Genomic DNA, 27,524 nt, shown 5'->3' on the forward strand with positions numbered 1-27,524 from the left:
GGGCAGATGTGACCCGACCACCCATCGGACCTCTCAATATTCCCAGAATGGCGGCGGTGCCTGTCAGGCACCACCGCAGGGATTACAATACTCCTTTCTTCCAGTCGTTCTGCGGCGGTCAACCCACCGTTACACGGCAGGTGGAAACAGATTTGGGGGCCCTAAGCGGGCCCCCCTTATCCCCTAGGCCTGGAACATGGGCACTTGGGGCACCTATGGTGACCCCCTACATTTCCCTGTACCCCGGTGCCTGCCATGTAGTGCAGGGATATGTCAACACCCTATTTTTAGGTCTCGCGTGGCGTGGCAGCGCATGTGCCGCTCGCCTTGCGAGATTTATTGTTAACTACAACTTTCAGACGAGGGCTATAAGCCCCGCCCCTCATTTCCAGTGGCTGGCGTCACCGTGTATGCTAAACGGTGGCCTGCCATTGGAAATTAGGGTTTTCTGTAGACGCCCTTTTGCCTCCGAGCCGGACTCGGTGGCCTGCTTTGCGTCTGTCGCAAAGCACTTTCTTATCTTTATGGGGCCATGTGTTTCTAATTTGAAAAACATGGCCCCATAAAGACCAGAGATCTCCTGCCTGCTGTTGGCGTGCTCTCCCCCAGAGCACGCCAAGCTTGATATTCATGATGGCGCGCATTTCTCCCCGATGACTTGACCTTTAGTAATGGAAGCTGCGCCATTTACTTAGCGCGGCTCAACTAAATCCTTTCTTGATTTTTTATTAATTACATTTTTATGCAAAGTGCATATGGCGGACGCGCAACTTTCTTATAGAGCGCACCGCCAAAATCCTTTTCTTTAAAAATTTATATTTTTTATTAAGTGCGGCACGCTAAGCTTCATATATATGGCGGTCGCACGCCATTCTTCCACTGCGGCCTGAACCACAGCTTTTCCCTTCTGCCCAGCTCGGCTGCCCAAACAGCGTCTCCTTCACTTCTGCCCCGTCCTCGGCTGTGACAAAGGTGGGGATATCGAGAAAGTGAAGCCGCCGAGAGACAAAAACATAACCAGCCTGGAACGCTGCCTGTTCAGACAGAAAAAAACCATTTTCAACGGGTCCAGTGTCATGACCCGAAGGTATCAGAGCACTTTACATGAGGGCCAGTTTCATTTCATTACGCAATGACATATCATTTTATTTTTTTGTAGGCACAGGGAGATTGTTATTTGCCCAAAATCACAGCATGTTGAACTGCTGCCGAGACTCGACCTCGGTTCCCCAGTAACAAAATAGGCGGCTCTGTCCATTACGCCACATCCTCTCCCAGTGAAGTGTTCTTTTTTTAAAATAATGCTGAATTAATGCTGCACAGAATAGAGGCCAGCTTACCCAAATTATGGTACCCGCTGTTCCCGCCTCAGAGTGATGACGGCGGCGCGTGCCTTGCCCAAACTCAAAATTATTGCCTCTAGAGCACCATAGCTCGCCGTGGCGAGCTGACAGCTCACTGAGCTAGCCTCCCAGCTATTACTAGTCTGTGGTACTCAGGGTACCCAGTATTGCTAATGCTGGGGCAGTCAGTCCCGTCAGGCCTGTGCCTCTCTGAGGAAGGTGGAGCTGGGACGGGGTCAGGCGCACCCCATCCAGGGCGTCTGTGAGGCTGGTAAGAGGGAATGGATGGAGTACTAACATCTCCTGATCCAGGTCTCAGCGCCAGGAGGGCTGGGGCAGAAGCATTCATGTTTGGCTTGAGTTTGAAAGACAAATGCGAGATCAGTCAAAAGTCAGCCCCTGTCTCTAGGAGGTACAGAGACTGTGACTGAGTCACCGGAAGTGAAACCTGTGCCTCTGAAAATGTGATCATTGTTGTTTACAATGTTGCTGGGAGGGATGCCGCTGACATCGGGTGAAATCATGGAGGGCAGCAGCAGGCATGAGCAGCAGCAAAGTGGGCTGTTAAGGGTAGCTGTGGGGCTCTTCTTGCAGCAGTGTTGCCCAACTGACTGCATTAGCAGCAGTGGCGGCGCGTCCATTGGGGGCGCTGGGGCGTTGCCCTACTGAAGCCGCCCACGCCCGCAGGTCCCTCGGCGTCTCTGAACTCAGTTTACTTAAGTTCAGAGACGCCGAGGGAAAACTGACAATCATGTCAGTCCATATGTCAGACCGCCCACCCCCTTCAGAGTCTGAAGGGGGTGGGCGGTCCGGCGTCATGTTGACTGACATGCAGTGTCAGAATGAAGACCAGGGGCAGGCAGCAACACAAGTGCGCATGACTGGTGAAGGTCGGAGAATCTTTCTGACCAGCCCAGTCATGCGCACTAGTGTCTGCTCTGGCTGGCGGCTGCGCACTAGGAGACCGAGGGTTGATCACAGGCGCAACCCTCGGTCTCCTAATGGGCAAGCGGGTGGTGAGTAACCCTGCTAAGCCAGAGGGGTTGCCACTCTGCAAGCACATGCCCCAAATAATGTCGCGCGGGGTGGGGGGGATTAAATTAAAAGAAAAAAAAGAAAACTTTACTGAGGAGAGCAATATCAAAAAAGTGAAGCTAGTGATATATACAGGTAAGTGAGGATGCAAGTAATCACCGGAGCCGCGGGAGGCATTATTTGAGCGAGGCAGTGTCCTGACAACTAATTCAGTTGAGACACCCTGCCCACCTGTTTCGGAGGCTCATGGAGCAGTGTCTCTAAACAAACAAAATTAACATATAGAATACCAAAAGGGTATTGTATACAGTGCATGATTACTTGCATCCTCACTTACCTGTATATATCACTAGCTTCACTTTTTTGATATTACTCTCGTCAGTAAAGTGAGAATAAAAGGGATCAGTTATAGTCCTGATGAAGAAGACCCAGAGCTTCGAAAGATGTTGACAGAAATAGGAGCATCCGCACATTGACGCAGGACATCTCCGACCCACCTCTTTTAATAGGACCAGCTCCAGGGAATATTAAAGTTTTTCAGTCCACAGGGGCCAGGTCCCTTTTAAACTCACCTTTTCACTCACCCTTGACCCTTCCTCTCACGAACTCCTACACCACACATAGTACTGAAGATCAGTGCTCCCGCGTAGTCGTAGGTCGTAGCACGCCCCGTCCCGCAGCGGGACGGGAAGACCCCCATGATGAAGCATGACACCAAGGGCCCTTTTGGTGTGTGAGGGGTATTTAAGCAAACACTGTGTGCTTTCGACCATTGGAGGAAAAACACTCCAACCTGTGAGAACACTTCCACAAACCCATCTACAGGTGGATCTTTGTGTTTTGTATAGATTTCCAGAGGAGGACGTATCCACCTCCAGTGCCCTTCCCGGACACTACCTCTTCACTCCCTCACTTGTTTTTTGTAAGTAAGAATAAGGCAAGGCAGCGACTTGCGCTGCTTTGCCTGACTCCATATCAATGAGGCCATGAAAGACATGTAGGGTGGCCTTGTGTGACCTCATAGATATTCAATTAGTTACCCGACTCGGACATGGGCTAGCCTATGTTTGGAGGCAGCAAGGGCCGATATTGCTTTACGGCCACTTGCAGCTTTGCAGTCTCTGAGACATTCCCATTAGTTGTGAATCAGCACTGTTCTGAGCCTCAGCAGTGCGGAGTCCGTCATCCTGGGGAATTAATTAAAACAGAACTTGGGATGATTTTGCAAGGAAGGACTATCAACACATTAGTTCTTCGTTTGTCCTGAAGAGGCCGAATTTATAAGGCCGAAACGCGTCGACAGTTGCTTTGAAGGAGTCTGCTTTAATCTAACATAAGCTGATTAAGGACTTTGGCGCATACTTCTACAAATAAGGGGGTGAACACCTTTCATTACACGCTCGCCGGGCATGCACTGTCTCCATTGGTGGACTGTGCAAGAACCTTATGGCGCAGCCACCTTTGCTATGCTAACGGGAAGACCGAGAGGAATGAAATAAAAATGTGTTTATGTGGGAGGTGTTAAATATAACCCTGATTGATGTTGGTGAAATAAATGGGTTGCAATTTTGCCAAAGTACCAATGATTAATTAAGGTAATCATTGTGGAAATGAATTCCCACATTACTGACTGTTTCTGATTTTGTCTCATAGATAAGGGTCTGCAAACTGGTTCCAGCAGTATAAATGTGCCGCGAGGGGCTTGTAAATAAGCCCATTGGTCTTCATCCAGAGGGCAGTTTCAGTCATGCAGGCGTTAAACTTGATCCGAGTACTGGTCGTCTTGTCCATGAGAGAGAAAATGATATTGGTGTCATCAGCATAGTAGAGGCATTGTAGGGGGCGTTGATGTTGTGAGAGCAGAAAATGCTCCTCCACCCTCCTCTCCCAACAATGCGAGCGAGTCAAGAGACGTCAGTTTGTCGTGAGCGGGCCAAGAGATGTCAGCTTATCGTGAGCGAGCCAAGAGATGTCAGTTTGTCTTGAGCGAGCCAAGAGATGTCAGTTTGTCGTGAGCGAGCCAAGAGATGTCAGCTTGTCGTGAGCGAGCCAAGAGATGTCAGTTTGTCTTGAGCGGGCCAAGAGATGTCAGTTTGTCGTGAGTGAGCCAAGAGATGTCAGCTTGTCGTGAGCGAGCCAAGAGATGTCAGTTTGTCTTAAGCGAGCCAAGAGATGTCAGTTTGTCGTGAGCGAGACAAGAGATGTCAGCTTGTCGTGAGCGAGCCAAGAGATGTCAGTTTGTCTTGAGCGGGCCAAGAGATGTCAGCTTGTCGTGAGCGAGCCAAGAGATGTCAGTTTGTCGTGAGAGAGCCAAGAGATGTCAGCTTGTCGTGAGCGGGCCAAGAGATGTCAGCTTGTCGTGAGCGGACCAAGAGATGTCAGCTTGTTGTGAGCGGACCAAGAGATGTCAGCTTGTCGTGAGCGAGCCAAGAGATGTCAGCTTGTCATCAGCTAGCCAAGAGATATCAGCTTGTCGTGAGCGAGCCAAGAGATGTCTGTGTGTTGTGAGCGAGCCAAGAGATGTCAGCTTGTCGTGAGCGAGCCAAGAGATGTCAGCTTGTCATAAGCGTGCCAAGAGATGTAAGTGTGTCTTGAGCGAGGCAAGAGATTTCAGCTTGTCATGAGCGAGCCAAGAGATGTCAGCTTGTCATGAGCTGGCCAAGAGATGTCAGCTTGTCGTGAGCGAGCCAAGAGATGACAGCTTGTCGTGAGTGAGCCAAGAGATGTCAGCTTGTCGTGAGCTAGCCAAGAGATATCAGCTTGTCATGAGCGAGCCAAGAGATATCAGCTTGTCGTGAGCGGGCCAAGAGATGTCAGCTTGCCGTGAGCGAGCCAATAGATGTCAGCTTGTCGTGAGCGAGCCAAAAGATGTCAGTGTGTCATGAGCGAGCCAAGAGATATCAGCTTGTCGTGAGTGAGCCAAGAGATATCAGCTTGTCGTGAGCAAGCCAAGAGATGTCAGTGTGTCGTGAGCGAGCCAAGAGATATCAGCTTGTCGTGAGCGAGCCAAGAGATGTAATTGTGTTGTGAGCGAGCCAAGAGATATCAGCTTGTCGTGAGCGAGCCAAGAGATGTCAGTTTGTCGTGAGCTAGCCAAGAGATATCAGCTTGTCGTGAGCGAGCCAAGAGATGTCAGTGTGTCGTGAGCGAGCCAAGAGATATTAGCTTGTCGTGAGCGAGCCAAGAGATATCAGCTTGTCGTGAGCGAGCCAAGAGATGACAGTGTGTCGTGAGCGAGCCAAGAGATATCAGCTTGTCGTGAGCGAGCCAAGAGATGTCAGTTTGTCGTGAGCGAGCCAAGAGATGTCAGCTTGTCTTAAGCGTACCAAGAGATGTCAGCTTGTCATGAGCGAGCCAAGAGATATCAGCTTGTCGTGAGCGAGCCAAGAGATGTCAGTTTGTCGTGAGCGAGCCAAGAGATGTCAGCTTGTCGTGAGTGAGCCAAGAGATGTCAGCTTGTCGTGAGCGAGCCAAGAGATGCCAGCTTGTCATGAGCATGCCAAGAGATGTCAGTTTGTCGTGAGCGAGCCAAGAGATGTCAGCTTGTCGTGAGCGAGCCAAGAGATGCCAGCTTGTCATGAGCATGCCGAGAGATGTCAGTTTGTCATGAGCGAGCCAAGAGATGTCAGTTTGTCGTGAGAGAGCCAAGAGATGTCAGCTTGTCGTGAGCGAGCAAAGAGATGTCAGCTTGTCGTGAGCGAGCCAAGAGATATCAGCTTGTCGTGAGCGGGCCAAGAGATGTCAGCTTGTCGTGAGCGGGCCAAGAGATGTCAGCTTGTCGTGAGCGAGCCAAGAGATGTCAGCTTGTCGTGAGCGAGCCAAGAGATGTCAGCTTGTCGTGAGCTAGCCAAGAGATATCAGCTTGTCGTGAGCGAGCCAAGAGATGTCAGCTTGTCATAAGCGTGCCAAGAGATGTCACTGTGTCGTGAGCATGCCAAGAGAAATCAGCTTGTCGTGAGCAAGCCAAGAGATGTCAGTGTGTCGTGAGCGAGCCAAGAGATATCAGCTTGTCGTGAGCGAGCCAAGAGATGTCAGCTTGTCGTGAGCGGGCCAAGAGATGTCAGCTTGTCATAAGCGTGCCAAGAGATGCCAGTTTGTCATGAGCATGCCAAGAGATATCAGCTTGTCGTGAGCGAGCCAAGAGATGTCAGCTTGTCGTGAGCGAGCCAAGAGATGTCAGCTTGTCGTGAGCGGGCCAAGAGATGTCAGCTTGTCATAAGCGTGCCAAGAGATGCCAGTTTGTCATGAGCATGCCAAGAGATGTCAGTTTGTCGTGAGCGAGCCAAGAGATGTCAGTTTGTCGTGAGCGAGCCAAGAGATGTCAGCTTGTCATAAGCGTACCAAGAGATGTTAGCTTGTCATGAGCGAGTCAAGAGATATCAGCTTGTCGTGAGCGAGCCAAGAGATGTCAGCGTGTCGTGAGCGAGCCAAGAGATATCAGCTTGTCGTGAGCGAGCCAAGAGATATCAGCTTGTCGTGAGCGGGCCAAGAGATGTCAGCTTGTCGTGAGCGGGCCAAGAGATGTCAGCTTGTCGTGAGCGAGCCAAGAGATATCAGCTTGTCGTGAGCGGGCCAAGAGATGTCAGCTTGTCGTGAGCTAGCCAAGAGATATCAGCTTGTCGTGAGCGAGCCAAGAGATGTCAGCTTGTCGTGAGCGAGCCAAGAGAAGTCAGCTTGTCGTGAGCGAGCCAAGAGATGTCAGCTTGTCGTGAGCTAGCCAAGAGATATCAGCTTGTCGTGAGCGAGCCAAGAGATGTCAGCTTGTCGTGAGCGAGCCAAGAGAAGTCAGCTTGTCGTGAGCAAGCCAAGAGATGTCAGTGTGTCGTGAGCGAGCCAAGAGATATCAGCTTGTCGTGAGCGAGCCAAGAGATGTCAGCTTGTCGTGAGCGGGCCAAGAGATGTCAGCTTGTCATAAGCGTGCCAAGAGATGCCAGTTTGTCATGAGCGGGCCAAGAGATGTCAGCTTGTCATAACCGTGCCAAGAGATGTCAGTTTGTCATGAGCATGCCAAGAGATGTCAGTTTGTCGTGAGCGAGCCAAGAGATGTCAGTTTGTCGTGAGCGAGCCAAGAGTTGTCAGTTCGTCACGTGTACTGTACATGTGGCCAATATTGTTATGCAGAGCACAGAGGTAGCCACCTTTCCCAGAGAAAAATACCTGCCATTTGTTCACATTTTAACATTCCGGAAAGGCTCAGACATGAAACTTAAAAGGGACTTTACATAAAAAAGTCTGTTTCATGTTTATCACGGCCTTTCATACTTTGTTCACTCTAATCATCAGTCCGGGATCATTAAGGCACCTCAGGGCACCTTCTTATCTTTACTGTTTTAAGTATGTAGTCACAAGAAAAAAATACCTGCTGTAGATGGTTTTTCTAATGTCTGTACTGGCTGGCACTCTAAAGTACTGGCCATGCTGGTAAAAAGATGGCCAGGTGGCAAGCCTACGGACCACTGATATATATAAAACTCCCCCTAAGATAGCTTTCTGTGGAGAACACACCCTGGAGTGAATAGCTTCAAGAATGCTTCAGATCTGAGGCTCACGTGAAACGAGGCAGTGAAGTAAAGTGATGTGCGTAGGATCACACAATTTGGTGAAGTGGAGAAGCTGTGATGTGGCACGGTGTGCCTTCCAGCCGCTGGAGGACTGTTTCCTTCCACAGACCATGCTTTGTGTTCAATATGTCAGGACCTGGAGCAGTGCACAGTGAGTGAATGAAGACAGGGGAGTCCATTCATGTTAATATCACAGCCTTCCACTGACTTAACAACCAGTAAAGTGGGAGAGGGAAGTGTCTCACTATCAGTACTTAGATCGATTATCGATAGAGGTCTCTGGCTTCCTTCCTGAAGGTTTTCAACCAGAATCATGCCATGTGCACCCAGCTGGCTGCAGACATACCAGGAAAGCACCTCGTTTGACTTCGAGGGTGAAACTGTCCTACTCCAAGTGATTTTGAGGCATATTAACAAGGGCTGGCGATAACATTATCGCCGCTTTAGCGCCCGTTTTTGGGCGAAAAGTGGCGATAATATCGCGATATCATCTAGGACACGCTAGCGCATGTTTCGTTGCCTTACCGCCCGTTTCCAGCACGCCTAACTTTGCATCTGCAAAGTGGGTGTTACTGGGCGTACCCCTGATGGGCTACCTTGTCAAATATCGCGAAATGTACATCGCAATATTTACACGGATGCCCACGCATTTTTGCTGACGTTAGTTTTTGACAAAAACCGCGGTTTTCGCTAAAAACTAACGTCTGCAAAAATGCAGACTTAACTATACCTGACAATGGGGGTGGATTATGCTGATACGACCACAGGGTCGTATCAGCAAGGTTATCGCCGTTTTCCATGGAACATCACTAGAAAACCAGTGATGTTACATGGAAAACACCGCTATCGCTGGGAAATTATCGCCATTGCGCTATGCGTTGTTAATACAGCGATAGCATGACGATAATTGTCAGCGATAGCTGGCGATAAAAAAAATCTCGCTAAGAGCGGCCAGCGATAATTATCGCTGCCTCTTGATAATATGTCCCTTTGTCTTTTAAAGCTGCCATGGGGAGGGGAAAAATCATGTCTAGGTTCTAAGCTCAGCTTTGTTTTGGCTCGCCAGTCCCCGGGATCACGAGCCGAGCCCTGGCCTGCCACAGATTCACCTGGAGTCAGTTCGAGCCTTGCTTCCCTTGCCCACCTCGTCGTTTCTGCCAGGACTCCTAGGAAACCCTGTTTTTCTTCTTTTATTTGACCAGAAAAACATCTTTTTGTTCGCAGAATACGGGGGAGATGCCCTGTGCGTCTTTGTGGGCGGGGCAGGGTAGGAAAACGTGTTTTGCTGTCTCGGCTTTTATCACGTCACAATGTTGGGAAATTCTCTCCTGTGTGGGTTGAAGTTTGTTCTGAGTCAAACAGACTGTGTTTGCTGTCTGTGTTCACTTACAGCCCAAATCATATAAAAGTGTAAAATTACATTCAGCGGATTCATTCCTCATCTGAAAGTACTTATAGGCTTTTTAGAAATTCACAAAACGTCCCAAGGGTATGGCTGGAAAGCTACACCAGTTGCGCATTTACAGTCAAATTCCTGGGAATGTTTTGAGAATTGTTTTAGGTCTGGTTCTTCATCCTCGTGTGATAAAACAAATTATCAATAAAAATTCATGTTAATATATAGAAGGGCTTTGGGTCAGCCTTCTTCATCCATTGGTCTGTTCAACTGTCATTTTCATTTTGCCTCCGCCCACCACAGCACAGAGCGTGGGGCAATGGGACAGACCACTTTAGCTGTTGCCTGTCTTGCACTGCCAAGTGGCAGCATTTTTCACCTTATCACATGTGCACTTCCGCCAAAAAAGAAGTGCACCTTATTCTGGGGCTAGTAGATCAGTTCTTTACTTGTCAGTCAGTCAGTCAATGGATTGTTTATTTAGACCATAGGTCCTTAAACATGTACAGACTAACCCTGGGCGTAGGACTACGCTACGCTCGCGTAGTTTGCGCAACTATGCGCTACGCGAATTGCACGTAGCACAGTGCAAAAACGCGTAGCGGGCATTTTTTGTTTGCTTGCGGCCCTCACTATCAAGTTTGCTTCCGCAAGCGAGCAAAATAACATCCCTGCGAGACTTTTTCCTTGTTCACGATCAGCAACATCAAGTTCCCGGCGAGATTCTCAATGTGGGGAGGTCAGGTTTCCCATTGCGAGAGGTCGCGTATGCTTGCGATGAGAAACTACCAGTCCACGTTGAGAAAGCTGCAGCTCGAGTACAAATCTACTCGAGCGGCAGAAAACGACCGCTTGCACTGTGCAAGATGCTATTTGCAATGATTTCACAGTGCGGACAACCATCTGGCACTGTGCAATCATTGCGAACAGCATTTTGGACACGGCACTACACAGTTCGCGTAGCGTGCGAAGTGCACTTCACGTAGCTACGCGTAGCGCTACTACACAAACTACGCCCCGGGTTAGTACAGACATACAAACATAAAATCTGGATTTAAAAACCATCTAGAACTAAGAGCTATAAAATACCCGTATAAAACTCCAAATCCATTAGAAGAATCTTCTTAAATATAAATATATATTCTATATAACAATTAGATTCCAAGTATCATTTATAAAAACTGGAGTACATTTAATTAAAACAATACCAGTAATAAAACATCCATTCTACACATTTTAAAAAACTTTTTTAACTTCAAGCATAAACTTCCCTATTGCACATGCTGTGTCTAGTGAGTACATTTCAGTTAACAGGTCTATTGCTTTCGTACGATTCCTAACCTCATATTTTAGGAAGATTGGTCGTAACCACAGTTTCTGTGCATTAAAAACATTTAGACAATCTAATAAGATGTGCAAAATATCGCATTTTGTGCCTAGGTTACAGGTCCATTTCCCTTCCTAGACAGTCATGGCCCTTTTAATCCGATCATTCTCATAACATGAATTTATCCCAATCCTTATTTTTAATAATTCTCTCCTTAGCCGATTGGGAAGTATATCCATATATGGGAACTGTTGAACGTCTTGCCAAGATCTAATCATAAAACATACAGAGCTTTTCCCGTTCAAGTATTACCTATCCTAGTCCTGTGATATTTCTTTCGCTGTTGTCCTAGTTCCTTCTTACTTATGGTTAGATGAAAGTTCTGCTGGCAAACGTCAGCCCTCAGTTCCCTACACAACGTAGCCACAGTTTCTCTGACCCCCTTAGCCCACTTCATTTCACTACAAAGGATCTCACATTTGCACCAAAAGGAAACTTTTTGCTCCTCCTCGCGGCCCAGGCTTTGCCAGAATCTTAATAATGCCGCACTTGCCATTGTCTCCCATGATACCTTTCCGGTTTGTGATCTTATTGCCTGGATCATGGAAGGTCTGGGTAGGGACAGTATTTGTTTTACACATTTCCCTTCTTCACCATCCCACTCCCGCTTACCACTTAGGAATAGCAGTTCAGCACCGTACAAGAACTGAGGAAGTACCTTAGCCGTGTAAGCCTATCCGTCATTTCTCCATCGGTGTTATTGAATTTCCTCAGTCCACTAACCGAGGAGAGGGCCTGCAGTTTTAATGCATCCAGATGTACTTTCAACTTCATCGATTTCTCAAACCAAATTCCTAGGTATTGGTACTCCTTAACTATCTCCAATATTATTGAGCCAAGGAACCCGTTGAAAATCTTCCTCTTTTTGCTGAAGCATAAAATCTTTGTTTTTTCCAAGTTTACTGTTCATCTCTTACGACTACAGTACCCACACTTGAGCTTTCCTTGCAGACCTATCTCTGTTTGGTCCACAATCACCAAATCGTCTGCATAAAGCAAGCATGCAATATGTTTCCCATCTATTTTTTGACCTGCACCCCGCACCGTTCTCAGAATGGCTGGCAAATCCGCTATAAATAAGGTTAAAGTAATGGGGCCGAGACACACCCCTGCTGTAACCCATTTCCAATCAGTATCTTCTGTGACAGTGTTCCCTCTGTGTCCAAGATAACATGGGCCCAATCCTAACTATGTAACCCTTGTATTATAGACAGGAGACCCTTTGGAATATCCAAGTCCCCTAGCATTTCCCATAGCCTTTCTCGGTCTACCAGGTCTGATGCGGCCCGGAAGTCTATGAAACAGCAGAACAGATTATTCCCCTGTTTCGTCAATTTCCGAGCAATTGCCCATATAGCAAAGCAGTGATAAATTGTAGAGGGGAAACAACCTTTACAACGCAGTCATTACATCGCACTACATTTACAACGCAGTCATTACATCGCAACATCCTTTACAACGCATGTCACTACAATGCAGTCATTACATTGCATGTCACTACAACGCATGACACTGCAACGCAGGCATTACATTGCTTGTCATTACAACACATACCATTACAACGCATAGCACCCCTACACTATCCAACAGTTACCCTACTGTTGCACCCCCTGGAGTTAGAATAGTAATTTTTACCCCTACACTATCCAACACTTACCTTAAATGCAATGTATTGGTATGCGTTGTAATGGTATGCGTTGTAAAGGTATAATGTGATGTAATGGAATGCGTTGTACATGTACTTTTAAAATATTTGGTTGCGGTGGCATGCGATGTAAATGTATGCGTTGTTAAGGATGTTGCGATGTAAAAACTGCGTTGTAAAGGCATGCGTTGTAAATGTATGCATTGTAATGTCATACATTCATTGTAGAGTGGCCCTCCCTGAAGCCACCCTGCTCTGGAGGCACAATTCGGGTTTCCTCAGCCCACTCCTTAAGTTTTTCCAAGATTATTTTAGAAAACACCTTATCATTGATATCCAATAGATTAATTAGCCTATACTTTTTGGGATTCATTGTATCTCCTCGTTTATCGATAGGTCTAATGATTGCCTCGCTCCAATTTTCCAGCACGTTCTCAGAATCGAGGATGCAATTGAATATTTTAGTGAACAAATCTGCCCACCAGTCTGGTCTAGTTCGTATAATTACGGCCGGGTGATTATCTGGTTAGTGTTAATTTAGATAAAATTTGTCTTACGTTACATACTGTGAAGAGAGACCTAATATCTTGTTCCACCTCTGTCCATGATGTATCTTTCTGTCTTTCTTGACCAACCTCTTTCCCATATAACTCTCCCAGGTGACTCTCCCTGGCGTGTTCAGTCACCACACAGTTCATAGCTCCCTGTTCCCTACCGGAGCCATCTTGGACTAATTTCCAAAACATTTTTCCAAATTCTTTTTTCTATAGTTTCCAGGAATCTTCCACAGCATTTCTCTTGATATGTTCTTTTGTGCTCTCTAATAGCGTTTTTTTATTGTTTCCTTAATTTCTGTAGGCTCTTGAACGTGTATAAATCATACTTTATTCTCAGATGTCTTTCCTTTTTCCTTATATTCATTTTTAATTTCCTACAATCCTCATTGAACCAATTCTTATTTTTACCCTGAGATCCCCCCTTTCTATGATCCCTACGGCTATGACTTTTAAGGTCCACCCTTAAACATTGCACCACTTCAGAAATAACATTTTCAAACCATCCTATATTTTCAGTGTATGGGATGATCTCTAGTGTCTGGACCTGCTGCAACGCCGCTAGCTTTCCCAAACACTCCTCTGTTAGACAAGTAGTGAGCCTTCTGGGGTAGACCACATTCAGAGGGATAATTGTGTCTCTTGAATTATTTTTACCTCCTACAATCTTAAGTGTTAGTGGCCGATGGTCACTTCCCTCCCCTTTTCTTACCTCAAAGGCTCTTATAAATTCAAAGCCCCAAGCATGGATAAATATATAATCTATAGGACATAGTTGATTGCCTATCCTAAATATCCGATTTTCTGGTCGATCTAATGCCACCCTACCATTTATACAGAATAGGCCCAATGAGCCCAGAAAATTTCCTAGGGCAATATCTCGTTGAATACATCCCCTTCTAGGAAAGCAAGCAGGTGTGATCTTATAAGCTGCCAATAACTCTTTATACCATTGGTAGACTCCATGAGGGTCTAATTTATGGTTAAAGTCTCCCAACAATACGAACAGATCTCTATGGTGTACCTCTATTATACCTTCCACATCTTTTTCAAATTTTTCTAGTTCTGATTTATGCATGTTATCTCCAATCCCCTGCATATAGACGTTAACTATAAATGCCTTCATACTCTGTGGTAGGATGCAAAAGAGTCACTCTACCTTCCACTAGCCATTTACACTTTACTTTCAGGGGGACCCCCTACTTGGCTATTTTAGTCTAAATCAATGTTATTTGTCCACCGGATGCTCGCCCAAATTTTCCCTTCCTAGCCAGTGAATTTAGTTTGGCGTACGCTTGAATCTGAGGGGTTTCGTCGCATAGCCAAGTTTCCTGTAGGCATATAATTTCATAACAATTGATAATTTGTTTACATTTTCTAATTTTGCTAGTCTTCGAAATCCATTTATATTCCAAGTAAGTATGCCCAGGCTATACGGCGACTCTCCCCTCTAATCAATTTCACTTAGCCAGCTTTTTCCCTCATCTTCTAATGGTGCTAGCACGTTGTATCTATTTCCTAAAGTTAAACCCTCTGTAGCTGCATCCAATGCATAGGGTCTTATAACAATTTTGAGATCCTCCTTATCTTCACATCCCCGGTTAATCAGCCTAATTTGTCTTAAACCTAGCCCTGCGTGATTTAACAAAAGGTTTTTTTTGCATTTATCCCCTTCCAAAATTTCTTGTCTGGGGGTAAGTCTAATCCCTTTTTTAAGTGACTCCTTCTCAGCATTTAATAGTGCTGACTTAACCAGTTGTGAGTACAAAGAGACCTTTGTTATTTCCTTTCCCTTGCGGTTTACAGTGAATCTCACTTGTCTTAAGTCATTAGTTACTATATCACTCAGTTTTGCACACTTGGAGAAGGAGGACATAAGTCGAGACAGATTTAATGGTCTCAGTTTCTTAACCTTTGTTCTTTTGATGTATTATTTCAAGGTATAGCCATAAATCATTTTCTAATGGAGTTTACTTACCATTCCCTTTCCCCTTTTTTTCCTCCATTTTCTCTTTCTATCGTTACTTCCCCTTGATTTATTCATACCTTTAGCGTACACGTTGGCACTCATTGCCTGTGCTCTGGCATTCTTTGATCTATCTAATTTTTTCTTTTGCTCACTACCCTTCCACACCGTGTCCATTGCTTTTCCAGTGCCCATTTTTAGATCTCGCTGAGAGAGCGAAAGCTGTCTCTTTGAGACATTTTGTAAGTGGGCTTTCAAAAGTGCTACCCACATGGTTTTGCTGGCCTAGGGCTTGAGTGCACGATGGCGTGCACGTGCACAGCTGCTCCTTGCATTCCCCCCTCCCTTCTCACCCAGCCCTTTGATGCTCTGCTCGATTACTTTCACTTTCGCCGCTTTGATGTTTGATCGCAAACGCGATCACTTCCGCTTGGCATAGCCTGTACTTGTTCTCTTTGTCCTCACATATGCTCTTCCCTCTATGTTTTTCTCTCTGGTCTCACGTGTGCTATTCCCTCTGTATTTTCACTCCGCCCTCACATGTTATTCCCTCTGTATTTGTCTCTCTTCCCTCACATGTACTCTTCCCTCTGCATTTTTTCTCTATGCTCTCACATGTGCTCTTCGCTCTGTATTTTTTTCTCTGCCCTCGCATGTGTTCTTCTCTCTATATTTTTCTCTCTGCTCTCACATGCTCTCTTCCCCTTATGTTTTTATCTTCGGTCTAACATGCGCCCTACCCTCTGTATTTTTCGCTTTGCTCTCACATGAGCTCTTCCCTCTCTATTTTTCTCTCCTCCCTCACATGGACTCTTCCCTCTGTAATTTTCTCTCTGCCCTCACGTGCTTTTCCCTCTGTATTTTTCTCTCTGCCCTCACATACTCTTCCCTGTGTGTTTTCCTCTTTGCCCTCAAGTGCACTCTTCCCTCTGATCACATGCATACACAACTATGCACACATACAAACACACACATGCATTTACACACACATATGAACATATACAAACACACACAGGCATGCATAAACATATGCATATACATGCACACCAACACACCAACCCCACATACACATATAAACAAGCACGCACACCAACATACTCAAACACATATACATACACACAAACATGCATACACAGACATAGGTATACACACAAACATATGTGTACACATCCATGAAGACAAATGAACACAATGACACACCCATACTTGCACACCAACACACACATGCATACACAAACATATACACATACAAACACACACACACATGCATACACACACAGATATATACATATAGACACACACACTATGCACACACACGCATCTCCCGTACTGTCTCAGGGGAAGAGTCGGTGTCAGCTGTCTTTTAGAGGGAGATCTCGCATGAGACAGTAAGACTCAGAGACATGTGGCGGTGGGGAGAGACAGACATGCCTCCCTTTAATTGTGTTGTTGCAAGATGGTGACTATCTTCTGCCACTGGTGCATTCAGATAAGCGGCAGGAAGTTCGTCGGACACATGCACTTGTTTCAATTTCGAGAAAGTGGGGTGAACGTTTCACAGATTGGGAGTGTGTGTCAACACGTGTTTCTCCTTCACGGCAAGGCCAATCAGTACATTTTGTTTAACCGTGTGGTTATGAATACTTTAATTGCATAAGTGAGCGGGTATGGATGTAAACAAAAATGTAACACTAATGCCACATTTTCTGTCACTCTTGTGAACAGGTTTGCTGTGAATGTATGAATGAGAATGGCGTTTTAGAATACGTTGCATGGAAAAGGTTCAACATGGTGTATACGTGTTTTTTGGTGTTTTTTACTTTTTTTGTTTTTGATTATTTTTTATTGCATGGTTAACATCATGATATACCGGATTCGGATGCTTCATTGCAGATCAGTTGTTTGGCCCGTGGTTATTTCCGAGTTTGGAAAATACTTTTGTATTGTTTCGATTCTTTTTGTCTCTGCCCTATCTCTTGGCTGCGTCCTTACTCTCTCCCATCTTCTCTCTCCACCTCTTTGCTACATGTTCTCTCGTAATGTTTTCATTTTCCCCAACTCTCCTCTTTACTCTCTCTAATTCTTTTTTTGCTCCTTTTCTGTCTCTGTCCCTTCTCTCCTCTTTCTCTCCCCACCTGTCCCTTCTCTAACCCCACTCCTCTTCCTCTGCCCGGCCCCCCATCCCTCTCTCTCGCAGTACTGCAGCATAGGCAGCACCAGGTCTCTGATGCCTTCTCAGTGTTGGCCCAGGGGGTGGAGGAGGTAAGTCAGCCCCCCAAGTGAATCCCATTATCAACAGATAGTGAACCTCTATTTACCAACAAGTACGGAGCGGTCTCAGGTGACGGCTGATGTGAACAGTGATCTGCTCTCGGCCCCGGCAGGGCCTGTGGGGTGGGGGCGTTACCTTACACTAGGAGATGAAGTAAAAGTGATATCCTCCCCTCCCACCCACTCCACCACTGTCTCTCCTCACCCTCCACCTCTCTCTCTCCTCCACTTCTGATTCCCTTCCAACTCGGTCTCTCCTTACCCTCCACCTCGGTCTCTCCTTACCCTCCACCTCGGTCTCTCCTCACCCTCCACCTCGGTCTCTCCTCACTCTCCACCTCCGTCTCTCCTCACCCTCCACCTCCGTCTCTCCTCACCCTCCACCTCCGTCTCTCCTCACCCTCCACCTCCGTCTCTCCTCACCCTCCACCTCCGTCTCTCCTCACCCTCCAACTCTGTTTCTCCTCACCCTCCACCTCACCCTCCATGTGTCTCTCCTCACCCTCCACCTCACCCTCCTCACCCTCCACATGTCTCTCCTCACCCTCCACATCTCTACTCACCCTCCACACGTGTCTCTCCTCACCCTCCACGTGTCTCTCCTCACCCTCCACACGTCTCTCCTCACCCTCCACACGTCTCTCCTCACCCTCCACACGTCTCTCCTCACCCTCCACACGTCTCTCTCCTCACCCTCCACCTCACCCTCCACACGTGTCTCTCCTCACCCTCCTGTCGTGTCTCTCCTCACCCTCCACGTGTCTCTCCTCACTCTCCACGTGTCTCTCCTCACCCTCCACGTGTCTCTCCTCACCCTCCACGTGTCTCTCCTCACCCTCCACGTGTCTCTCCTCACCCGCCATGTCTCTCCTCACCCTCCTGTCGTGTCTCTCCTCACCCTCCACGTGTCTCTCCTCACTCTCCACGTGTCTCTCCTCACCCTCCACGTGTCTCTCCTCACCCTCCACGTGTCTCTCCTCACCCTCCACGTGTCTCTCCTCACCCTCCATGTCTCTCCTCACCCTCCACGTGTCTCTCCTCACCCTCCACGTGTCTCTCCTCACCCGCCACACGTGTCTCTCCTCACCCTCCACATGTGTCTCTCCTCACCCTCCACACGTGTCTCTCCTCACCCTCCACACGTGTCTCCTCACCCTCCGCCTCACCCTCCACATGTGTCTCCTCCTCACCCTCCACATGTGCCTCCTCCTCACCCTCCACATGTGTCTCTCCTCACCCTCCACACGTGTCTCTCCTCACCCTCCACACGTGTCTCTCCTCACCCTCCACACGTGTCTCTCCTCACCCTCTACGTGTCTCTCCTCACCCTCCACACGTGTCTCTCCTCACCCTCCACGTGTCTCTCCTCACCCTCCACGTGTCTCTCCTCACCCTCCAAGTGTCTCTGCTGCATGCCTCACACTGCTGCACGCCGCACACTGCTGCACGCCGCTGCACGCCACAGTGCTGCATGCCTCACACTGCTACATGAAACACTGCTGCACGCCGCACACTGCTGCATGCAGCACACTGCTGCACGCCGCACACTGCTGCACGCTGCTGCACGTTACAGTGCTGCATGCCTCACACTGCTACACGAAACACTGCTGCACGCCGCACACTGCTGCACGCCGCACACTGCTGCACTCCACACACTGCTTTTATGCGAGTTTATGCTACTGACATTGTAAATGACAATGCCTTTTATTTGTTTTAAAACCAAAACATAAATAAAAGGCATTGTAATTTTAAAATGCCAAGAGCTCAAACTCTTATAAATGCGAGACCTATTGCATTGCAAATGCTTGTTAACTTTGCACTTCTTACACTGCGCTCTTTTTTGTAGGGGTTTCTGCCCCACTGAACTCTCCTTTTATATTAGTGATTTCCTTTTCCTTATTTTTTTATATCCATATTGTTCCCCTTCCTACATCTTTTCACCAATCTTTTTGTCCTAGGTATATATTGTTTATAACGCCTTGCTTCACCTAGTTTCTTTATGAGCATTGGATAACGTGAAATAAACACACATTGTTTTTCAATCTGTGGAGATACTTCTTTCTCCCCTCCCCTCTGATGAAGTATACTTTCCACGGGCTTTTCTTCAATAACTGGTCTAACTATCGAGGGCATATGCGCTTTAATTTGTGTCAGTTCCCCCACAATCAGTTGTAACTGGTCTTTCTGGGTTTTTAAAATGTCATTGTTCATCACTGATACTTCCAATAGACCTTGCAGCGTGTTTCGAGGGACCTTGCGGCGTGTTTCGAGGGACCTTGCCGCGTGTTTCGAGGGACCTTGCCGCGTGTTTCGAGGGATCAGCATTACTTCCAGCATTGAGGCACATGAGATGGGTGTCATCTCGAGGTTAGATATTGAACCTTCTGTCAGGTCATTCCCTATGGCTGGAGGTGATTCCGTTCTTTTAGGTATCTCCATTTGAACCCCTTCTTCATTCGTCGACGCCATGCTACTATGCTCACTGTCTATGCTCCCCTCCCCCTCTGAATTCCGCAGCTCAAGGTCGGTGAAGAAGCATGGCGACGAGGATATTCTTGGCTCTAGCAGAAGATCACTTATGTTTGTGTATCACGCTGGCAGACATAGGACGAATCCCCATCCTGTAATATCAGGCGTTCTGCTATTGCTTGTTTCCTCAATCGTGATTGTGGGTCGATTGTTAGTTGATTCTTCATAAAGTGTTTACCTACAAAGTCTTTTATTGACTTAGTGAAAGATGCTCCATTTATTGTTCCTTCTGTTTTGTTTTGTTTGGGGGTTTTAGACTCCAATCGTAACTGGGGTAACTTCCTCCACCCAGCTGTTGTCTCCTTCCCTCTTATTTTTTAATTCCTTCCAACGCGTTTCCTTCTTCTACGGTTTTGATTGCCTTTACACAGGTATTTTGCCCCTTGCGAGCTTTGGTTTCTCCCAGAGCCATACCTTTCTTTCTGTTAACTTGCCCACCCTGGCTCGAAGAATGCCCACGGCCCACTTTCTCTGGATATGTCTCGCTTTTTCTGTGACTGCGCTGCTCCAGTCAGGGTGGGGCAATGTAAGGCTGCCCGGGGTGGGGGTTGCGCAGCGGCCCGCCCCCTTGAGGGCGGCCGCCTTAGTGCCACAGGAAGGCACAGGGGTGGGAGGTCGTGTCCCTGGGCTTGACCTAGGGAGACCCCAGTCAGGTAGCTGCTTCCGGCGGGGAGGAGCCAAAGGGGGGGTACATATTCGGTCCCCGCCCCCTCCTCGCCCTCTTGTCCGCTCGTTTTGCCTTAGCTGCTGGTTCCGCGTCGGTCGTGTTCTCTGGGAGAGATAGAGTCACACTTCGATCGATCGCTCGCCTGGTACGATCGTCTGCGGCCCAGAACGTCCGCTTGTCGCGGTGAGTCTGCTTGAGGTGGGCGATATAAAAAATGTGTACGTTGAAAGCCGGCAGTTAGACGTGTCCCGGTCGGCGGCTTCCCTTAGCCTTGGTATTTGCCCTGGAAGGGGCTCTCATTGGGCCTGAAGGCCCTGGGGACGGGATGTGGTCCGGCGGCAAGACTGCAGACCTTGGGTTCGAGCCTCGTGGTCGCGTCCACAGCCTGTGATCTGGGCAAATCACTTAATCACTTAATGGCCGAGTTCGCGCTATATAATTTTGCAACACCGGGGTGGTAGCGTCACTGGGTTAGCCCGGATCAGGTCTCAGTTATCCCGGTAAGTGTTGGTGATTGATTGGAAGCGAGAGTCTCGGTGGAGCGGCGGGTGATCTTGGTGCCATAGCGTGGCCGGGAGGGCCCGGATCGGTGCTTTTATTAAGGCATTCGTGGCTGCGGGGCTGTAGCTCAAGGTTAGAGCGCATGCGGTGCATGCAGAGCGCAGGGATTGCGTGGAGGAGGCCCCGGAAGGGCTGGATTTAGGACGGTGCGACCGTGGTGCCATCTTCTTGTGGGCGCCGGGTTTGGATGTTTATTAGGCTTTTGAAGCACCGGATGCTGCGTTTCTTTCAGATCTCACGTGTGGGTCAAGTTACTCGTGTGATTAATTTCCTCCTGGAGAGATCAGCATTTTGTAGAGTTGAGGCTTAGACTAACGGGAAGTTAGTGCAGAGGGTAGGTGTTCCTGCTGCTAAGAACGTGTGCCAAGTAGATTACAGAGGGCGTTTGATGTAAATAGGTCAGCAGGTTACTGTTTTCAAAGGAGGCACACCTTTTTACTCACAAGTTACAACTTAAGGTACGTTATTCAATAACTGCATGCACACCGCCAAGCATACATTAAGAGAACATTGTTTACTTTGCAGAAAGGGCTAATTTTGGGAGGCGGGAGCTAGCATGGCGAGCGTTTGACCAGAATCGGGCAGCATAGCGCTTTCTTGCACCAGTTGCCTCACATGCTGGCATGTACGGATAGCGTTGGATGAAAGGAGAGAAGGTTAGCACTTCCCTTGACAAGGATGGAAGGGGTGTCCTAGTGGCCTTTACAACACATGCACGGTTAAGGCACCGTTACTTACTTACTGGCGTCTAAACCATGTCAGGCATGATGCGCGTTTTAGTAATACAGTGCAGCAACGCATGATTAAGAAGGGAAGTTAGCGCAATTGGTTTGTCGAGGAGAGGATGTGGACCGTCGGCTACGCTGCGGCGAGGTCGCGTACACGTGAGAAGTCCCTGGGTGTGGAATGCGGGTGGCTTGGATCTGGGGAGTCCAGGTTCGGGCCTCAGCGTGGGCATTGTAGGGAGAGGCGGTGTGGCCTCAGGCACGCGCGCGCTGTCGCAGGCGGGTCTTTGTTTTCCCCGCGCGTGAATGTGGATGTAAGGCGGTGCCATGTGGGGCCCCCCTTTACCGTGGGGCCAAGTTCTCGCTATATATATATATAATGTGCACACCGGAGCAGAGTATCAGCCATGGGAGGTGAGGGGCATTTATCTGATAGTGCTATGTGGGCACGGTGTCATGTATGGCAGAGTATGCACTATGTAGGCTTGCGTCATTTTGGTGTGTCCCCTTGCGGCGGAGCGGGTGCTATGTGTAGCGCGCGGATGCCGATTGGACTTGGGCGGGCTAGCGCGATGTCATAATAACCTCAAGGGAAGAAGGCCAAGAGTGTGGGTGCTCTTTGCCTGGTTAGTTATAGCTCAAGTTCGTGCTGTATAGGCCCCGGATTGGGATATTGCAGTTTTGGGTGTTTCTGGGATCGCTTGATTGGACCCCGGCAGAGCCTCCTTGTTGGGTTTTAGTATGTAGTTACGGGCCCGTGTTCAGCGCTCCAGTGCCTTCGGGTCGAGCCTCGCTTTTGTCTGTATCTCCCGTGCCTGAATGTGCAATGGAAACACGGTGCTCGTGTAAGCGCTCCTTTTCCGGCAGGTAGAGTCGCACTATAATTTTTATCTCCTCAGTAGTGGCGACACGGAGAGGTATGCATGCGCACGGGGGGCACGTGGGCTATGCTGTGGCATCTGCAGGTTACGGGCTTGAATCCATTGTGCGGCCCCCAGCTTTCCATCCGGCAGCCGTGGCTAAAAAGAACAGTACTGCTCAGTAGGCGCATGTTTCGCATGTATGAGGCCCCAGGCTGGCAATGGCACCAGGTTTTTGAGCCTCGGGGTCGCGTACGCACAATTGGATTGCGTGCATGTCGCTTACACTCCCGTCCCTGAAGGTGGAGACGCGCTATATTGTGTTTAAGTAGTTTTACACAATGAGAGGTGGTGATTGCTCGGAGATATGCTTTTGTGACATATCACATTCCTTGGGTGACATATATGATTTTGGGAGTTGCAGGCTGGGCCTGGCCTGACTACGTGTTGGTGTTTTTCTGCTGCATTACATCCTGTGGAGAAGTCAATCCCGGTAGGCATGCATCCTCACTCCCTAGTCATTGCCTCAGCTAGTTAGGGAGCCCTGCAGACCAGTTGTTTTTACTTTTATTCCATACTTGAAGCTGGCGCAGGGCGCACCTGGCTCTGTTGGTGTCTTTCATGGAGAATTGGCGTTTTACTGGTGTGGAGGGACAGCCCAGCTGTCGTATTCGCAGGCAGGCTGACATGAGGGTAGAATAGCTCTCGGTGGGACTTGCAATTGAGCTAGGAGGGGTACTTATTTCACTATATGCAATCATAAGCACTGAGCAGCCAATAGATGGGCTTGGTGTTAGTAGTGCTCCTCGCTTTGTATATATAGAGATGCGAGGATATGTGCGCAGTATGTCAGGTTCCGGGAAATCAGGTTTATCGTGTCATCGCCTTTGCGCTCACATACACAGACATTTGTATGTTTTAAATGTATTTTGTCGTAGTGTTTGGTGACCCTGCCTCACCATGCCTGAACCGAGGCATTTTCCAAATGATATGCCTGCTTGCCGCAATTATGACTCATTGATCTTATGCAACACAGAGGCATGGCCAAGCCAGTACTATTAGCTTTGGTATGTTCAGCGTCACAGGAGTACAGATCGGGCAGCCAAGATGGAGAGCTGGGGAGATGAGTTACCCTGTCGGCTAGGGCGCTGGGCCTTGGACATGGGGAACTGGGTGGGCGTCTCGGCAATGACGCTTAAACATCCTGTGATTCTGGGCAAATCGCTTAATCTCCCTTGTGTGTGGGCACAGCTGGGATCTGCGTAGGTCAACCATAGTGGGGTATGTCGCAGGTCCTCTCCTGCCCAGGTCTCATAGAAGGGCAAGTTACTTGGGCATGCTCCTTGCTGTAGTTCAGCACACGAATCTATGCATGTGTAGGTAAGGGCAGGTTTTATCCAAAGGAGGGCAAATTACATACATCCTCCAGTATTCTTAGATATAGGCAGGCCCAGTTCCACCTCTTCCTGTGGGAGGCTAGCAGCTCCGGGGGATACTAAGCATACCGGGGCATAGTTTGTTCAGCACCAAGGGCCACTGTAGGTCAGCAGGTAAGGTACTTGGGATAGGACTCAGCAAGTAAGTAGGATGGGCGGGGTAGGGGTCAACCCACTGGGGGTGCAGTGACTGCAATTTTGGCCACATCACGATCCTTCCATCAATACTTCTTGCCTCAGGCATGAGTTTTTCATATCAGCCTGGAATCACAGCAGTTATTTTGCAGGCAAACTCTGAGGCGGTAGCACGCATTATGGTCATGTTAGGTAGCCGGTCTACGGGGATTTATTTACAGGTCTCAGGTATGAAACTGGCTCATTTCTTAGGTGTACTTGCACTTGGCAGGGAGATCGCGGTGTAATCCTCAGCTCTAGGATCCTTTCCAAACAAGATAGCCCAACAGGGGATGTGCCTGCTGTTAACCCCATGTATAATGGGCAGTGCATCAGTAGCTAGCTCTGCCTCTCACTCCTGGAGTGTGATAAAAGTAGTAACAGTTACACATTGCAATTCACAGCTTTATTAAATAGCAAGTAATTTTACGATTGTCTGAGGGTGCGATGCACAGTTATCAGTGTAAGGTTTCCACTACCCCGGCACAACGTCACATAGATTGGGCATCTAGGACACATGCTAGATGCTCTGCCGCCACCCTAATGGGAGGTTAACCCACATTGCCAGCTGGTTGACAAGGGTTGCAATGGGTAGTGCCGCCATGCGGCAATGAGTTGAAGGGTAGATAGTACTGGCAGGTCCGGCTCGCCACTTTCAACAGGGAGCTCATAGGAGGGGCCAAGCTAAAGAATCTGGAACGCTCACCGGCTGGCAAATTAGGCCGAGTGGACTTGGAACGCCTAGTGTTGAGTGAGTGTTATTGTTTCCTGGTCGTTCTTGGTCTCCTGAGGGTAGGAAGACCTAGCGGCAAGGAACAGCTAGGGTTGTTTTCGTGTGCTTCAGTCATAAACAAAAAAAAAAAAACAAAAAAAAAAAAAAAAAAAAAAAGAGGGGGCCCTGGCTCACACGGTAGTGGGCAAAGATCACTCACGCCACAGGTGCTGAGGCCTGGCGTTGGGCTCCCAGGTTACTTCGGAGGGGCTAGGCCTTCAGATGCTGAAAGGATGTCCGTTGTTATTTACTCGATTGATTGATCGGTGGGTTATTTCCTGGGTCTTCCAGGGGTGTAGAGCATTAGGCGCTTGTCTTTTCATCGGGTCGGTTTGATGCGGGATAGTGGTTTTGGGGCAGGTCACAGGCTGCCTCCTCTCGCTGTGTTTGTATTTCTAGGTGTGGTCAGGTCAAGTGACGGAGGAGAGCTATCTTCGCGTGGTACAGCTGGGCATGGAGGAAGGCCAGGCAAGATGGTAGCGTAGGCAGATAGTGGTACTGATCGGGGACTGGTGTGGGTCTCAATGGCAGGCCGCCATGCAAGGGGACCATGTACCTAGGGCACGTACATCAGGCAGTGACATGTGAACTGGGACCATGTGTACTAGAATATGCAGGAGTGGTTCCCACCACGGTCGGTCAGATGGGAAGTTGTCATCTTGATTCTCACTGGATACCCTCACTCCACCACGCCTATGGTAAGCTGAGGACGCCTGTTGACGCTGTTAGACCTGCTTTAGTTAGTACCGCATTGCTGTGCCTTGGCCCGGTTTGTCTCGCATCAGGGCCAGTTTGGGGGTACCGGCGAGTTGTTTGCTCCTCGGCTGAAGCGGGCGCTGCTAGAACAGGGCATGATTGATGAGGCCATGCAGCATGACAAAGGTCTTTTCGGCACTGGCAGAATGGTGCAGGCGGCGAAGTAGTGCCATTACAGAACATGGATTTGTCAACATTCAGCCAGGAAATGATTAGCAGCAGGAAGGTATTAAACCAGGGTGAGCAATTGGTTTTGGTTTCGTGCTCAACAGGAGCAAGGGCATTGCATTCTGTCCCATCGGGGTACGGGGACCGTCTATAGCACCAGATACTGTAATGCTGCCATCTTCGCCCTGGGCTGGGGGGTCAATGTCTTCCAACTTTACAGCCAGACTCTGAGCAGGCAAAGGCATACTTGCGATGGTGCAATGGGCACTCAGCAGTAGAGTTAGATGGGTCATCATACCCCGGTATGACGCAGTGATGAAACATAGGTTATGGCCTCACACGACCAGGCACTCGAGGGCAGCTGTGGCGGGGGTGTGCCAGTGCCAAGAGGGTGCGGGTTGCCTGTTAGGGCTGCTGGCTTGGAGGGAGCACTACTCTGATCGCCACAAGGGCACGTTTGTTTCATAGAAGGCTGAACTGTTACTTTTATGGCATGGTGCCAGTTGCTGTAGTTATGCGCATGTTTCTTGGCAGTGTCAGAAACATTCAGAACGCAATGCTGGTGGTTAGCCTGTTGTCAGGCTGTTCAGAGGTATTTTAGCTCAGGCATGGCCAAGCATGGGTTATAGGCCGGTGGTCTGCCCTGGGATTCGTGTTAACAGGCAGGTGAAGCAGCAGAACTTGGAGGGGCTTGGGGTTGACCTCTGGGTACTAGGGCAGAGTCTGGTTGCTCACTGAGTAGCACGCCCGTGAGTTTGGCGAAACAGGTACCTTTGCGAGCATCAGTACCGGGTAACTTCGCCCGCCCTACAGCACTGGCTGGCAGCTATGCAGGTTGTGGAAGTGGCCTTCCAACAGGGGCCTACGGTCCATATGATTAAGGGAAGCACCGGGGGAACACTTTAAGCTATAAATCTGTTGGAGACCAACTGGCTTTTCCAGTAGTCAAATAGAGAAGCATTTTACACGTTGTTCTCCTCTGGGGTCACTCTGACCGGTCTCTCCCTGGTATACTAGCAGAATTTTGGGAGGGCAAGGCTTTACATTTGGTGGTGACTGATGGAATACGATGGGCATACTCCAACGGAGTGAAAGAGGAAGGAAGGCAGGCTGGGCACTGCCAGGCAGGAGTGTCTTGGCAAAGGGATTGTTATTTAGCCATGCAAAGGCAACTTTGGACCATCGCCTATTTAGGTTTAAGGTCATTTCAGTCTAATCCACGGAGGAGTTTAGAAAGGTTGGGCGAACCTGTCCATATGGTGCACGCTGGCCGCCGGCCCGGTTGGGCGTAGACTTGTTTTGACTGGACCTGGGAGAAGCCCGGTATCAGTATGCTGTAGGTATGATGGCCTACCAGGAGCCATGCGCAGTTGCGCAGAGCAAAGAGGTCTTGGCTTCATCAGGCATGGTCTTATACACGCCAAGTCCACAGGGTGCCGGGAGGGAGATGGGGTGCACCTCCCTAGTTTAGGCACGGTTCTTTTCCTACTGGACCTAGGGGAAGCTTTGGCTGCAGCAGGCTGTTAGTAATAGGCCACCTTGGCAAGGAGCCCGCTCAGGAGAAGCCATTGAGGTGTCAAGGAGAAAAGTTAATAGCGCCATGTGCAAGTTCACTGAGCTAAGAGGCTTTGGCTTCGTCAGGCATGGCCTTTTACACGCCAAATCAACAGGGTGTCTGGAGGGTGATGGGGTGCACCTCTCCACCCTAGGCATGAATT

The 27,524-nt window shown here is 48.7% G+C and overlaps 1 non-coding gene across 1 annotated transcript; it reads left to right on the top strand.

The window, feature by feature from the left end:
- Positions 1–21,549: 21,549 nt before the first annotated feature.
- On the top strand, positions 21,550–21,674 carry LOC146868935 (U6atac minor spliceosomal RNA). Its single transcript, XR_014968561.1, has one exon. It is a non-coding gene; the product is annotated as a U6atac minor spliceosomal RNA (small nuclear RNA).
- The last annotated feature ends 5,850 nt before the right edge of the window (positions 21,675–27,524 follow it).

This window comes from Triturus cristatus, chromosome 1_2 (assembly GCF_964204655.1).
Source record: "Triturus cristatus chromosome 1_2, aTriCri1.1, whole genome shotgun sequence".
Classification (NCBI taxonomy): Eukaryota; Metazoa; Chordata; class Amphibia; order Caudata; family Salamandridae; genus Triturus; species Triturus cristatus.